Consider the following 14,907-nt stretch of genomic DNA (forward strand, 5'->3'; position numbering starts at 1 on the left):
TTCGTGAAACTTGAATGAAATCTGCAGATTAGATGGCAATAATATATCAATGTTAATTTTCTGATTTTGATTTTGATACTTGAAGTTTCTTTTTTTGTTGTTTCTTTTTTTCTTTTTTTTTTTTTTTGAGACAGAGTCTCACTCTATCCCCCAGGCTGGAGAGTAGTGGAGTGATCTCGGCTCATTGCAGCCTCCACCTCCACTAGCAATTTAAATTCATTCTAAACTTCCTGAAAGCAGAAGGGTAAAAGAGCCAGTGAAATACTGAAAACCAAAGATCACAAGGAGGAATTGGTATTGCAAAACATTTAAATTTATTTCAAAGTTATAATCATTGTAAGAGCATGGATCTTATACCAGTTTGCAAAACAGAAAAATTGAACAGAATAAAAAGCAACTCAAATGGGTCAACTACAAAAAATGGCATTTGAAATCAGAGAGCAAAGGATGAGTTACTTCATTAGAATCACTGGTTGACAATTTAGGGGAAGGGGGATTTAACTATGTACCTAATACTACATAGAAAATAAATTTCATATACATAAAAGTTTAAATACAAATAATAAGTCCCTAAAAGTAACAGAGAAATGTAACTCAATACTTCTAAAATCTTGGGGTACAAAAGGACTTTCTAAATGACTCCAAAGGCAGAAAGAAAAAGGAAGATACAGGTAGAATTGTGCATATATATGTTTAAAATATTTGTGCATCAAAAAGTAAGCAAAGAAAGGTAAAATATTTGTGATGAAATTCGCAGTTGGGGCAAGGCACAATGGTTACACCTGTAATTCCAGTGCTCTGGAAGGCCAAAGTGGGAGGATTGCTTATTGACTAGTCTGGGCAACATAGTGAGACTCCTTTCTATAAACCATTTTTTTAAATCAGCAAAGGCTTAGTAACCTTACTATTGAAAAAGCATTATATATCAATTAGAAAAAATACTGTAAAAAAGAACAGCAAGGAATAATTCATATAAGGAGAAATATACATGGTCAAAAAACATATGAAAATTAACACAGAACTTCATTAGAAAATGCAAATTACAAAGTATCATTTCACCCAAAACAGTATTTATAATAATAAGAAAGTGGAAATAAACAAATTTTGAAAATACAAAAACTACTAAATATAATATTGTGGTGGGCAGAAATGTAAGATGGCTCCCAAGATTCCCTGTCCCTAGTGTACATGCCCTGCATAATCCTGGAAACTATCGATGTGATGGATTTCACTCGCCTAATTAGATTATGTGATCTGACATAGTTGACCTTAAGCCGGGGGAGATTATTCTGTGTGCCTGCCCTAACCATATAAGCCCTTTAAAGTGAGCAGTTCTCTCCAGCAGTCACAGAAGAGGACGTCAAAGATTCAAAACACAATAAAAATTCAATGCACCAATGCTGGCTTGAAGATAGAGGGGCCACATGGCAGAGAAGGCAGGTGGCTTCAGCTGCTAAGAATAGGCAGCCAGCAAGGAAACAAGGACCTCAGTTCTACACACTTAAGGAACTGAATTCGGCTACCAAGAATGAGCTTGAAAGCAATTCTCAGAGTCTCCAGAGAACTCAGCCCAGCTGACACTTTGATTTTGCCCTTGTGAGACCCCGAGCAGGGAACCCAGTCATATCATGCAAGACTGCTGACCTACAGAACTGCGGGTTAATAAGTGGGTATTGTTTTAAGGTGCTAAATTTTTAGTAATTTGTTACACATCAATAGAACACTAATGCAAACATATTCACATAAACTATTTTATAGTAACTAAATTTTATATTTTCACTAAAAGTGCAAAAAATGGCAAATGTTGATGATATAATATTCAGTATGGTTTTATTTATTTATTTATTTATTTTGAGATGGAGTCTCGCTGTGTCGCCTAGGCTGGAGTACAATAGCACGATCTTGGCTCACCGCAACCTCTGCCTCCTGGGTTCAAACAATTCTCCTGCCTCAGCCTCCTGAGTATCTGGGACTAGAGGCGCGTGCCACCACGCCCGGCTAATTTTTTGTATTTTACTAGAGACAGGGTTTCATTGTGTTGCCCAGGCTGGTCTCGAACTCCTGAGCTCAGGCAATCCGCCCGCCTCGGCCTCCCAAAGTGCTAGGATTACAGGCATGAGCCACCGTGCCCAGCCATATTCAGTGTTTTAAAAGGGAAACAAACCCAAATACATTGTATGATCACAGTTTTCTTTAATATATATGCACAGTAGGAAAATTACATGGAAATACATATGGCACCAGAGGTAATATCTATACAGTAAAAGGACTGAGCATTTTAAATGGCTCCCTTGTACTTTTCTGATCAATTTTTTCCAAAATGAAGGTATATTACTTTCGCTAGCAGAAATAAAATCAACAATACTACCAGAACTACCAAAAACAAGGTATCTGGTTTTGAAGGGTGGCAGAAGTATTTCAGCTAGTTCATCAATAAGATGGAATAACTAGCATGTTAACAAAAGAGGTATAATTCATGGAATACTTTTTCTTCTCTCTGAAATAGAATTTTTAATCATATTGAATAAATATTTTTCTAGTCTTACATTAATAAATTTTATTAATTAAAAAAGTTAAAAAAAAAGAACACTTAGACGTATCTTTCTACTAATGTTACAAATTGAACTCTGTTATAGAATAAAAATACATAAACACAATGGGACTGTTGTGCCTCTGACCACATCAGGGCCGTCCCAGATGTGACATTAATTCTGAAGCCTGCGCCTGCCCAATTTGGCAGCCAAGCAGCTGCCGTGAATGAACTTTGGAAATGCTACAATATTAGCCTTCACTGCTAATCCTGCTAATGCACTCACAATCTATTTGACAGCCTGCCCATCACATCCCCACTGTCAGGGCAAGCAGCCTTTGGAGGTGACTGTGATGAGGGGATTATCGAAAGGACGCCCCAGGGTACAGAGTGGCCCTCTATCCGTTGCATTCTGACTAGTGTTGTAGATAGGCCACATACCACAGAAGGCACTGGACAAAAGCCTGTCTTCCATACCTACCTCCTGGCACACAGGTACCAGAGGGAGAAGGTCACCAACCCAAAGTGATGGGGGTTTTCAAAGAGCCATGCCATGCCTCCAGCCTCATCATGGACAAAGAAAGCAAGGCCACTTGAAGGAAAAATTCATAGGGCGGAGGGCCCTGGATCATTCTTTACTAGCAGAGCTCTCCTCTCTAGAAGCCCTACTTGCTACAGAAAAGTGAAAAAAGGTTCTGGCCCCTTGGGATGAGTCAGAGGATGCCCCTCCTCCTCCTTTCCCTCTGGCTACCAGGTTCCTCAGGGAGTGGTTGACACTCCATAAAAGCTGCATTTACAGCTTTGCCTTCATTAAATTAGCAGGATTGCTTTATTTGCCTTTTAATTTTCAGGACTTTTATTTAAAATGTTTCATCCTAAACACAGAGTAAAATGGAAATAAAAGGTGCAGTCTTTATCACATATTATAATTATTTGGAAAAGCAATCTAGGATGTCCCAGAGCAAAGCTTTTGTTCCCACTTTCGAAACATCCCTTCTGGGTAGCCCCATCATGCTGGCTGGGGTCAGGGCTACCAGTAGATTGTTCTTTTTACTCCAGTTTAAACACACGGTTCTCATTCTCAACCTAATGATCAGAAGCATGCTTTTCCCAGGAGCACAATTAACCAGTCACCCCTCTTTCCCATGAAGTTTCCCCATTTCTGTAATTGGACCAAGGCTGTTCTCCTCCAAAGTCCGGCTTAGCTAGGAACACCTTCTCAAGCTCAGGTGCCACAAAAGGCATGGGGAATGCTGAGATAAGCAGAACTGGCTCATGTCCTCAATAAGCCTGCAGTCTATAAGCAGACATTTGTAATACAGCATCAGAAATGTTAAGTCACAGCTTTTATAGAAGTACATTGGATAAGTCCCTGGACCAGATTGAGAAGGTGAAAAAGTTTCAGGCCATATTCTGAAAAAGTCTGGTCTGGGTGACTTACTATACGCTGACTGCGTTCTTCAGCTATATTTCAGCCATATTGATCATAATGATAATTAGCATAGGGAACATGGCTAAAGAAGAAACTCTGAAGGGCAGTGGAAAGTCTAAGCCATGTCACATCAAGACGGCAACCAGAGACCCATCTGAGGCCTCACTGCCACCTCTGTCAGCCCTTGACATTCCCAGCTGAGGTGCTCCAACACTTTTCAGGTTCACAGCTCATACTCCAGCTAGTGAAAGGAAATAGAAATGCAGTATAACATCATAAACACTATGCCACCCTCTCAAACAAGCATCATCCTCTTCTGAAGAAAGACAAGCATGAGAGCCCTAGTGCAGGCAGGGGTTGGCCACATACCTGCTCTCTTCATTCTCCCAGGATGGGCTCCCTCCTGAATGAGACACCCTGGAAGGTTACCCCGTGAAGCAGGAGGAAGACTTCCACTTTGTGCTTGGACTTAAGCTTTCATCCTTTCTGTGCCAGCACTCAGAGCACCTGGTGAGGCAAAGCTTTCTCAGCCCAGGACCTCTTAGCTGCTCTCTTCCTCACCACCAGGAGGTCAGAGCCCAGCACTCCTCACCCGTCAGGCCACGGCCTCCCCTCAGTGAATCTCAGTTACAGGGAGGCAGTACAGGGTCCTGGGAGCCCATGGATTTTGGAGTCTGAAGAATCTGGATTTGAAGCCTGGTTCTATGATTTACTAACTTTGTCATCTTGTACAAAAATGTACTTCTGAGCCTCAGTTTCCTCATTTTAAAAAATGAGAATATTTGTGGTTGCAAATCTCTTGTCACAAATGTTTCAGATATGGTAAGGATTCAACAAATGGTAGCTATATTGAATATCCCCCCCGCATAGGTCTGCATTCTATAATAAACATCATCTCTTACTAAGGAAGGAAGGAAGGATTCTCACGAGAAAGTGAGGGATTCTAGGCTCCTTGGAAAGCAGGTAAGGAAAGCTCAAGCGAGAGGTGGGTGGTTTGTTCTCAAAGGGTGAAACTCTCAGAGGCATCTCTGAAATCACTCTGCCAGCAGCAGTATTTTCAAGGCGAGACCATTTTGTTCACGATCCAGATGCAGATGCATGCCTCCTATGCCAGGAGTGAGTGGACCCCTAGGGCCAAAGGAGGCACCAAGCCAAAGCCAGCTGTGCACCCATCTCTCGTCACTATTTGTTTGCAGGAGGGTGTGGGGGAGGCGGTGTTCCAAGCACCTCAATGGACCTGGTGCCAGTCAGGTAGGCCTAGGACAGTCATTCTTAGTGCAAAATAATACAACCAATGAACTGAAAAGGGCAGAATGGATTTTTTCCCCTGGCTTCCTCAGAGGTTACATTAGCAGCTCTGAAGATTCTTTTTTGGTCACTGATATTCAGGCTCCAAGCCTTTCTGGCCTGTACACATTGTGCTGCTCAGAATGATTTAGATAGCAGGGAAACAAGTAAATATTACAGACATAAAGAAAACTCTAGACATTACTTTACATTTTTTTCCACTAGTCAAAAATGTGTTTAGCAATTAATTGTGAGAGGACCTAAAAACCACAGCTAAAATACCTGTAATACTTAGTTTTGGCTCACTCCCTAATTTCAAACTCTGATGATTATGAATAGAAGACAAAATCTGCAGGGATTGTGTGTGCGTGGGTCAGTTCTGAGCCACATCTAAGAATCAGTCTACAGATGGAAGAAGAGTTCCCGCCCACCATGGGGTGGTACAGGGCTCCTTGTCTCATACAGATGACTTTATGTGAAAATTCCCATTTTAACACACCAACAAGGTCGGTGTGGCCTAACTACCACTGAGCTCTCTTCCCCTGAAATTAGAAATGAGTGCAATTTCTTTTGTTTCTCTACAAACAAGTATTTACAATTCAAATCTTTATGTTCATTATTTCAAAATTTTTGTTTTTGCAATTGTTCTTACTTGAAAGCAGTTGATTTGGTTTTATTCTGTTTCTGGATCAAGTCAGAACATCCACACATTTCAGTATATTTCTAAACATGAGATTGATTTACTAATTACAGCTATTTTAATCCAGGGATGTCTGCCACACAGTTCTCTAAACCACGTGCGAGGCTTTTTTCTGCCTAAATCTTCATAGGTGACACAACTGGATCCAGGACAACTAAAAGTTCAGAGTATTCAGGAAAGAAAAATAAATTCAGTTCTCACTAATAGCAAAAATGGAGATAGAAAATCTTGGAAATGAAGTCTAAAACTTTTTTAAACCTATCCCATGCAAGTTTTTTTTTTTTTAATTCTCTTTGCTCTGAGACATTTTTGAAACCAAAAGCAGCTGAAAACCTAGTAGTGTTTGCAGATTATTTTAAAGAATGAATAAAAAGAAGTAAACAGTCTTTAGCAATGTTATCTACGTTTAGGACACATATTTAAATTTCCTCAGGCAGAAACTGTAGAAGTTAAAAAAGACAGGTGTTTTTATTCTCCTTGACAGGTAAGAATTGAGGTCCAGAGATGCTACAGGATTTCACTAAGATGACCGAAGAAAATTCAGCAATAAAATCTGTACTGAGACCAAAGTTCCCTGCCTCCTAGTTCCATTTATCCAGGCTATCTACTTAAGTCTGTCCAGACTTACCGAAATAAACTTTATGTCATAACAATATATATCTAGAAAAAATAGGGACCACTCCTCTCAGTTTGTATAATGCCCACACTTAGTCCATAATCTGGCACAATACATAAATCTTAATCAATAAAAATTTAACCAAAAAAAGTTTTTGCTTTGATAATTATTTCTCCTCCTGACCAAAACAACACTAAGAAATCTAGAGGCACAATTTTAGAAGAGAAAAAAAGTCTATCCCCTTAGGAAGTATTTTTACACTGAAGAAAACTAACCTAATATTTTAGGAAAATATAAATAGATTCCTGAAATTCCACTCCCAAAACTTTAATGAGACTTAGAGTTTTATGGACAAACTTATGTTAAAAACTGTCATCTGAAAATCAGACAAAGGAGTTGGGGTGTAAAAGAAAACTATGGCACTAGAATCATTAGATTTTCTCTTTTCGTAAACAAAATAATGCAAGACTCAACTTTACTATGTCAAAATTCAACAGATTGCAGCTAATCTACAAATATCAATTGTTATTTTTTATCCACAGGGAACTTAAATATCAACATGTGAGACAGATGAAGGTTTTATAATTTTATAATAAGACCATTCCAGGGCATTTTATGTCAACATATAAAAGGATGATTGTGCATTGTGAAATTTAAAATATCACAGTACATTACACAGCACAGTACCTTAGAGAGGAAACCCAGGATCATCTTAGAATTAACAGGAACATCTTAGATCATTCTATCCCCAGGAAGTAAGAATTTGTGGAGAAATCTACCAATCACTTAGTGTATATTTCTGTAAGGCCAATAATTCTTCACTTATGCAATTAGACAGAGACTCATAAAGCCACAGGTTACCACTAAGCGAAGACTGAGTAGGGAGCCTAGACTTCCATCTTTTTCCAGCTGTAACAGCGTACCTCTCCCTGCCCCCGCCAAGTGGTGCCTGAGAAGACTGAGTGGACAGTCAAACTTTCACCATCACCCAAGGATAGCAAGACCTTTCACCTACCTCATAGTAGAAGCCACATGAGGGTCAGTAAAAAAGCACCTCTACCCCTCTGGGCATGGGAGGTGTCCCCAAAGGCCTGGAGGGGAGCCTAGACCATCACCCTCTCATGTAGCAAAGCAGTACTTCCTTCTTCCCAAATGAGCAGTGTCAGAGGGGACTTGCTAAGAAAGATTTAAGTAAAACCCAATCTCATAACATAGTACTCAAAATTCCAAAAATATGATGGAAAATCAGGTAACACCAAGAACCAGGAAAATCTTAACGTGAAAGAGAAAAGATAATCAACAGACACCAACATTAAGATAACACAGATGCTGATATTATTGACACAAATTTTAAAGCAGCCAATATAAAAATGCTTCAATTAGCAATTACAAACACTAGAAACAACTAAAGAAGAACCACACGGAAATTTAGAATTTAAAAAATTCAGTAATGAAAATTCAATAATAAAAATCCCAATGGATGGGCTCAACCAACAGAATGGAGGGGACAGAGGGTAAAACCAGTGAACCAGATGATTAGAACAATGGAAATTACTCAAACTGGAAAAACAGAGAGAAAACAGACTGAAAAAAAATGAACACAGTCTCACGTACCTGTGGGAAAACAGCATTCTAATATTTGCATCATTGGAGTCTAAGAAGCAGAGAAGAAAGTGGAGCTGAAAAAGCATTTGAAGAAACAATGGCTGGAAATTTTTCAAATATGGAAAAAGGCATAAACCCAGAGATATAAAAATCTGAGAACACCCTGAGGAGGATAAACTGAGAGAAATTTATACCAAGAACCATCATACTCAAACTTCTGAAAATTGAAGAATTAAAGACAAAGAAAGTAATCTGAAAGCAGTACTGGAAGACAGGCGCGGTGGCTCACGCCTGTAATCCTAGCACTTTGGGAGGCTGAGGTGGGTGTTACCTGAAGTTAGGAGTTCAAGACCAGCCTGGCCAACGTGGTGAAAACACGTTTCTACTAAAAATACAAAAATTAGCCAGGCGTGGTGGTGGGTGCCCGTAATCTCAGCTGCTTGGGAGGCTGAGGCAGGAGAATCACTTGAACCTGGGAGGCAGAGGTTGCAGTGAGCTGAGATCACACCATTGCACTCCAGCCTGGGTGAAAGAAGCCAAACTCCTCTCAAAAAGGAGGAGAAGGGAGGGGAGGGGAGGGGAGGGGAGGGGAGGGGAGGGGAGGGGAGGGGAGGGCAGCATTGGAAAATGACGCCTTACGCATAGGAGAAAAGCAATTCATATGACAGTGGATTTCTGACCAGCAACCATGGAAGCCAGAAGGAAGTAATAACATTTTTCAAGTGCTGAAAGAAAATAACTGTCAACCCAGAATTCTTGGTGAAATTAACCTTCAAGAATGAAGGGGCAATAAAGACATACTCAGATGAAGGAAAAACTCAAAGGACTTGTCACCGGCATATCTACCCTAAAAGAATGGCTAAAGAAGGTAAGTTCTCAAAACAGGAAATAATAAAAGAAGGAAACTTGGAACATCAGGAAGAAAAAAATAACAATGGAAAAAGCAAAAACATGGTGAAATACAATAAACTTTATCTTTCCTCTTGAGTTCTCTAAATTACATTTGATGGTCAAAGCAAAAACTTAGCATTGTGTAATGTGGATCTCAATGTATGTAGAAGAAATATTTAAAGCCAATATGTCATAAACACGGAGGATAAAGGAGCTTAAAGGGAGGTCAGGTTTTCACACTTTCCTCAAACTGTTAAAATGTTTTAACTAGTGAAATAGTTCTATATCTTGATTATAGTGGTGGTTACAGGAATCTACACATGTGATAAAATAGCATAACACTACACACACTCATTGTATCAATATCAATTTTCTGGTATGATATTGTACTATCATCATGCAAGATGTAACTAACCACTGGGAGAAACTGAGTGAAGTGTATATGGAATCATCACCCTGTAATTTTCTGTAAATCTATAATTATTTCAAAACAAAAAACATTTTTAAAACAGGTGACTGTTCTAGATTAAAAAACACTAAAGACTAATGCAATGTAAGAAGTTTTATTGGTTTCTGGTTTTTAAAAATACAAGAGGTTGGAAAATTTGAAGAAACAAATATAGATGGAACATTTGATCATGAAATGATATAAAATTGTTAATTTTCTTTAGTGTTATAATAATGTGGTTATGTAGGATAACGTCTTTATTTCTAAGAGATATGTGCTCAAATATTTAGGGATGAAATATAATGAAGTCTGGAACTGACTTTCAAATGATTCAGAGAGAAAGACGGAGAGGGAAACAAATAGAATAAAACATTATCAATTATCGACTCTATGAGGATAATCTGAGGGTGTCTTTTGCACTATTCTTTCCATTATTCTATATGTTTGTAAATTTTTGTTTTTAAAAATGTTGGAAGGATAGATTGATGGATGAATGTGTGATAAAGCAAGTATAGTAAAAGATCAATTATGAAATCTAGGTGGTGGGTAATTGACTGAAACATTTTCAAATATGAAAAAAGGCATAAACCTACAGATTAGGAATCTGAGAAAACCCCAAGGAGGACAAACTCAAAGAAATCAATTCTGTGGATGCTCACCATAAAATTCTTTGAATTTTTCTATATGCTTGGAAATTTCCAAATTAAAACATTTGGGGGTAAACCTGAAGGAATATATTACAACTGAATGCTTTCCCCAGCACTTCCAATCCTCCTTGGCCCAGTTAAATACACACTTACGACAATTAAAATAAAACTTATGCTTTGCTAGGGGCAAAAGCTTGCCCAGCTTTCCGGCTGAGAAGCCCTAGCAATGTTTCATACCTTTCCCACAGAGGTAAAGCCCCAGCCCCTGCCATTGTTTCAACTGCCACACTGAGTCCCCAAGAGTATTGCTGACTGTCATGGAGAGACAAACATAAGCATGGTCAGGCTGAACTCAAGGATAAGCTGGTCTTCCACGCAGCCACTGAAAATTCAAAGGAAGCAATGCCCCTTAGGTGAGCAGCCAAGGCACAGGAATGGTGAGAAGGGTGGTGAGGGTAAAGAGCCTAATGAATTTTGGGGGACATGTAAACTGGGATCTTCGTCAGGTGTGACTGAAGTTGCCATATGTATTATATTATTAAGAAGGTAAGTGATGTTACTGATTGAGACTTTAAGCTAAGTAAACATATTAAACATTCAAGAGTAATCACAAAAGAAATTAAGCAAAAGCTTATGATTTTAATCAAAGGACATCAGAAAAGGGCCATTAAAACAGATGGACAACTAGAAACATAAAGTGAGATGGTAGAATATAACAGCAATATATACATCACAATAAATGTAAATAGCTTAAACAGTCATACGTGTGTACATATATATAATTTATGTATATATGTATATATGTATATATAGCTTATATATCTTTGATGGAACTACAATAAGAAAATGACAGTTCCACCATCATGGCGGGGGTTTTTAATACACACTGAAGTGTCAGTTAGCAATTAACAGGCAAAGAAATCAAGACATTGAAAAGAATATAGAAGATATGAACATTATAATTAAAAATATGGATCTTATGGATACATAGATCCCTCTGATAATAATAACTCTTCTAGTATTTCCACCCATCTTACAGTGTCCCTGCTCAAATATTTCAGTGTCCAATGATCTCTCCAATGATAAGGCCATAGAGACTACTCCTGATGGCTCTAGCACCACACATGCTCTGGTTCTTGGTCTACCATATACCAACAGGGAAATGCTATGTGTACTGTAAGATACCAAAGCAATTTTGAGCTCTGACTGCACAGACATTCAGTTCTGGACCCAGGTTAATAAGAAGTGGCCCAAACTCCCAAGCAAATTTCAATATTTAAGACAAACCCAAATTCTCTGGAAGTTCATTTTTCCCCTCTGGTTGTCTGGAAGGTAAAGAGTCTAGCCATTCCTTCCCCATCTCCACTGGCTTTCTTCCACGCCCCCTATAAAGTTTCTCATCTCATGCAACTGTCTACCTAAAGGCTCCAAGTGGCACCCACTCCTGCAAACGATAGAAAGAAATCCATCCCTTCCCTTGTCATGACAAAAACTCCTTATCTTATCTCACTAGCAAAAAAAGTTCAAACCAAACATTTAAAATGTATTAATTATGCTTTATACATCCCCAGAGACAGCTGCACTGATGAGGGCCAGCTTAGCGTTTGGAAAAGGGAAACAAAAACTTTCAACTCATTCATCCTTCCATCTCATTTGGGGGAGGGGGGGTTAATCCTTTCATATTCTAATCTCTGGGGCTGGAACTAGCCTTAGCCAGGAAAAACGACCAAAAAAATGGCAGCAAATTGCCAGCACTGGAGTGACTGGGTGAGAGGAACATTCCTGCAGAAGTCCACATAAAGAACATTGTGTGGCCACTTTTTCTTGAGGCTAGGATGCTCTAACACAAGTCAAAGAAAACAAATGGGTGCCTCACACCTGTAATCCCAGCACTTTGGGAGGCCAAGGTGGGAGGATCACTTGAGCCCAGGAGTTCAAGACCAGTCTAAGCAACATAGCAAGAGCTCATCTCTACACAAAAAAGTAGAAAAAATTACCAGACGTGGTGGCACACGCCTGTAGCCTTGCTACTCAGGAGGCTGGGGTGGGAGGACTGCTTGAGCCGGGGAGGTTGAGGATGCAATGAGTCCTGATCGCACCACTGCAATCCAGCCTAGGCAACTGAGGGAGACCTTGTTTCAATCAATCAATCATAAGAAAGCACAAATCCACAAGGGGTCTTCCACTCTGCAAGCCTGTGTTTAAGCACGTCCTTATCTATGCCATCACATTTGCCACATACATACATAGGCTCCTTCCCCAGCTCCACACCTCAGTCGCCACAGGTTGTTTTTTAACTCCCTGGGTTCCACAAACACGTGGTGAGTTTGACATAGGGCCATGACACATCTTCCCAACCAAACATAACAATTTGTGAACTGAATAATCCATTGGTCCCTATGTCATTGAAAAAGGCTTTTTCCCGGAGTTTTCAAGAAGGCCACCAGTTCAGTGATATTCTCCCTCTCTCATTTCATTTCAGGATCCCTCTGTTATAGTAAAGATGGGGGTGGTCTCTCCTGGGAATAAAGCAGGTTGGGAGGCAGGCTACGTAAAATGCTGAGTATTTCTAAGCATCATCATCATCATCATTTACAAGGCCTTCATACATGCCAAAGTTGTTCTACAACACATTAGGGCACAGTTCTTGGTTCAAGCAGTGAATACATTATTGGCAAAATGTGTATGACTTTTACCTCTACATAAAGTCAATGAGGTAGGTAGGAAAAGCCCTACCCCTATTATAGGAAGAAAACTGAGGCTCAGTGAAGCACAGGGACTTCCCCAAAACTTGTGCTTGTCAGAAAAAGCTAGAGCTGGGTCTTCTGGCCCTTTCCCTCAATGAAAGCACAGCTTCGAATTCTTCCTCTGCCACTGACATGAGATTTGACCCCAATCTAGCATCGCAAGTCCGTAGTGAATTTTTCATCTGAAACATATGCCAACTGGGCCCAACTACCAACTGGGCTCTAGAGACGGCCCAGAAAATCGGGATGAACGGGTGCAGTGGGAGCCCTCGACCTCAGAGAGCCTGCCCAAAAGGGCTGGGACCGCAGCGGACTTTCTGGCCTAGGATAGGGCCCGCCGCGCCACCCCCTCCCGCTCAGATCCCAGGAGCCTCCGTAGGACTTCGGCGCTGGACTGGGCACTCCAAGTCAAGGGCTCCAGCCCGCATCAGCCCAGCGCCACCCACTTCCTCGTCTGCATTTTCTGCCCACACATACGCCAACGGTTGGATGCGCCCGCCGGGCCAGTGTGCCCCTGAGTTTGTGATCCCCAAAAGCAAAACACAGAACTCCGCAACGATTTCCACGCACCGCCGCCAGCTTCCGGACTCCAGCACCAGCAACACTGGCCTGCGAGTTCCTTTTGCGCCTGCGCCTGCGCGTGGCGCTTGCGCAGTGGGCGAGGAGGGCGAGGCCACAGTGGGCGCAGAAGTGGGTGGGACGAGTACGCCTTGGCAAATGCTGACATGAAACCCTGCGGGCAGGGAGACCACTCTAAACCACAGATTCAGGAAGAGGACGCTGCAGGGCACCGCCCTTCACTCAGGACAGCTGCCAACGCTTCGGGTCTGCGGATCCTGTCGGTGGGGACGAACCGATTCCTGGCGCCTCTAAGGGCTGATTCACGGTGCGGGGCGGGGCGGGGCCGAGAAGTGTGGCTATATTAGCCCGAGGCGTGGCCCATCTGTGACGTCATGAAGTTGCGTAATAGAATGCCTCTGTGGACCTCATTCAAGCTTTATGCTGCAGCCCGAGGCCTCTGTGACGTCACAGTGTCTGCAGGAGGAGACCATGACGTCACAGAGGCTTAGCGCTCTGAGAGGTGGGACGGGACTCTTTTGAGCCGGCTGTGGGGACACCAAGATTCTAGGGGATTTAGGACATCAGGTCCTCAGGTTCTTGGAGCTGAGGTGACGTCAGGGAGCCCCAGAGCATCCCATTGCTTCCCTCCCCACAATGTGAGCAGTGAGTTCCGCGGCAAGGAAGTACGTGGGAAAACGTTTTTTAGTGGGTCCCTAACCCCTAACTACATTCTGAAAAGAGAAGGTAGAACCTGAAACACTATCTCCTAGGAAGAAGCTCCTGCAAGCTTTTCTTTTCCCAGGACGCACCTAATATCTTCCCAGAGACAGCATCTGGCAGTTCCGGGCTGTGCCCAGGATCTCTGCATCTGGCAGTTCCGGGCTGTGCCCAGGATCTCTGGCACCTTCCGCCCTCCCTGCCCAAGAGGCTGTCCTAGGCCAGATAGCTTCCCCATCCGTACACAAAAACTGCAGGCCTGGCAGCTTTGATAAGGGCCCCAGCTGAACTCCACCTGGCCAGCACCATCGGCCTCTTTTTCTCCTGAAAAACAGCCCCAGCAACGCTGAGCGCCAGAGACAGTCACTGGGACCAACGAATCTTATTGTGATGGGGGTCCAGAGACTAGACGAGAGCTGGGACTTTTTAGAGATGTACTGGGGGAAAATTTGGGGCAAGCAAGAAAACTCACCCAGCATTTTTGACCCTCTCAATTGCATTTTTTGTGCAAGCCACACTGAATATGAGCAGGAAACTGGGGCACTAGTTTCCAACCACATCAATCAACCACATCACTTGGGAATTGTAGCCTGGATGGGGTCAGATGGCCCACAGGCCCAGCTGGTCTTTCCACGTGTAGTTGCTGTTTCTGCACAGTCTCTGAATCACTAGAGCAAGCTGCAGTGAGACGTGATATCTGAGTCCACCAGGATAACAGCAAACATC

The 14,907-nt window shown here is 41.7% G+C and overlaps 1 long non-coding RNA gene across 1 annotated transcript; it reads right to left on the minus strand.

Moving 5' to 3' along the window:
• Positions 1 to 291: 291 nt before the first annotated feature.
• On the minus strand, positions 292 to 14,471 carry LOC139357778 (uncharacterized). The gene is made up of 2 exons (XR_011611530.1): positions 4,332 to 14,471; positions 292 to 4,203 (listed from the first exon to the last, which is right to left on the minus strand). It is a non-coding gene; the product is annotated as an uncharacterized lncRNA (long non-coding RNA).
• Between the last annotated feature and the right edge of the window lie 436 nt (positions 14,472 to 14,907).

Source organism: Macaca nemestrina, chromosome 13 (genome assembly GCF_043159975.1).
Source record: "Macaca nemestrina isolate mMacNem1 chromosome 13, mMacNem.hap1, whole genome shotgun sequence".
Lineage (NCBI taxonomy): Eukaryota > Metazoa > Chordata > Mammalia > Primates > Cercopithecidae > Macaca > Macaca nemestrina.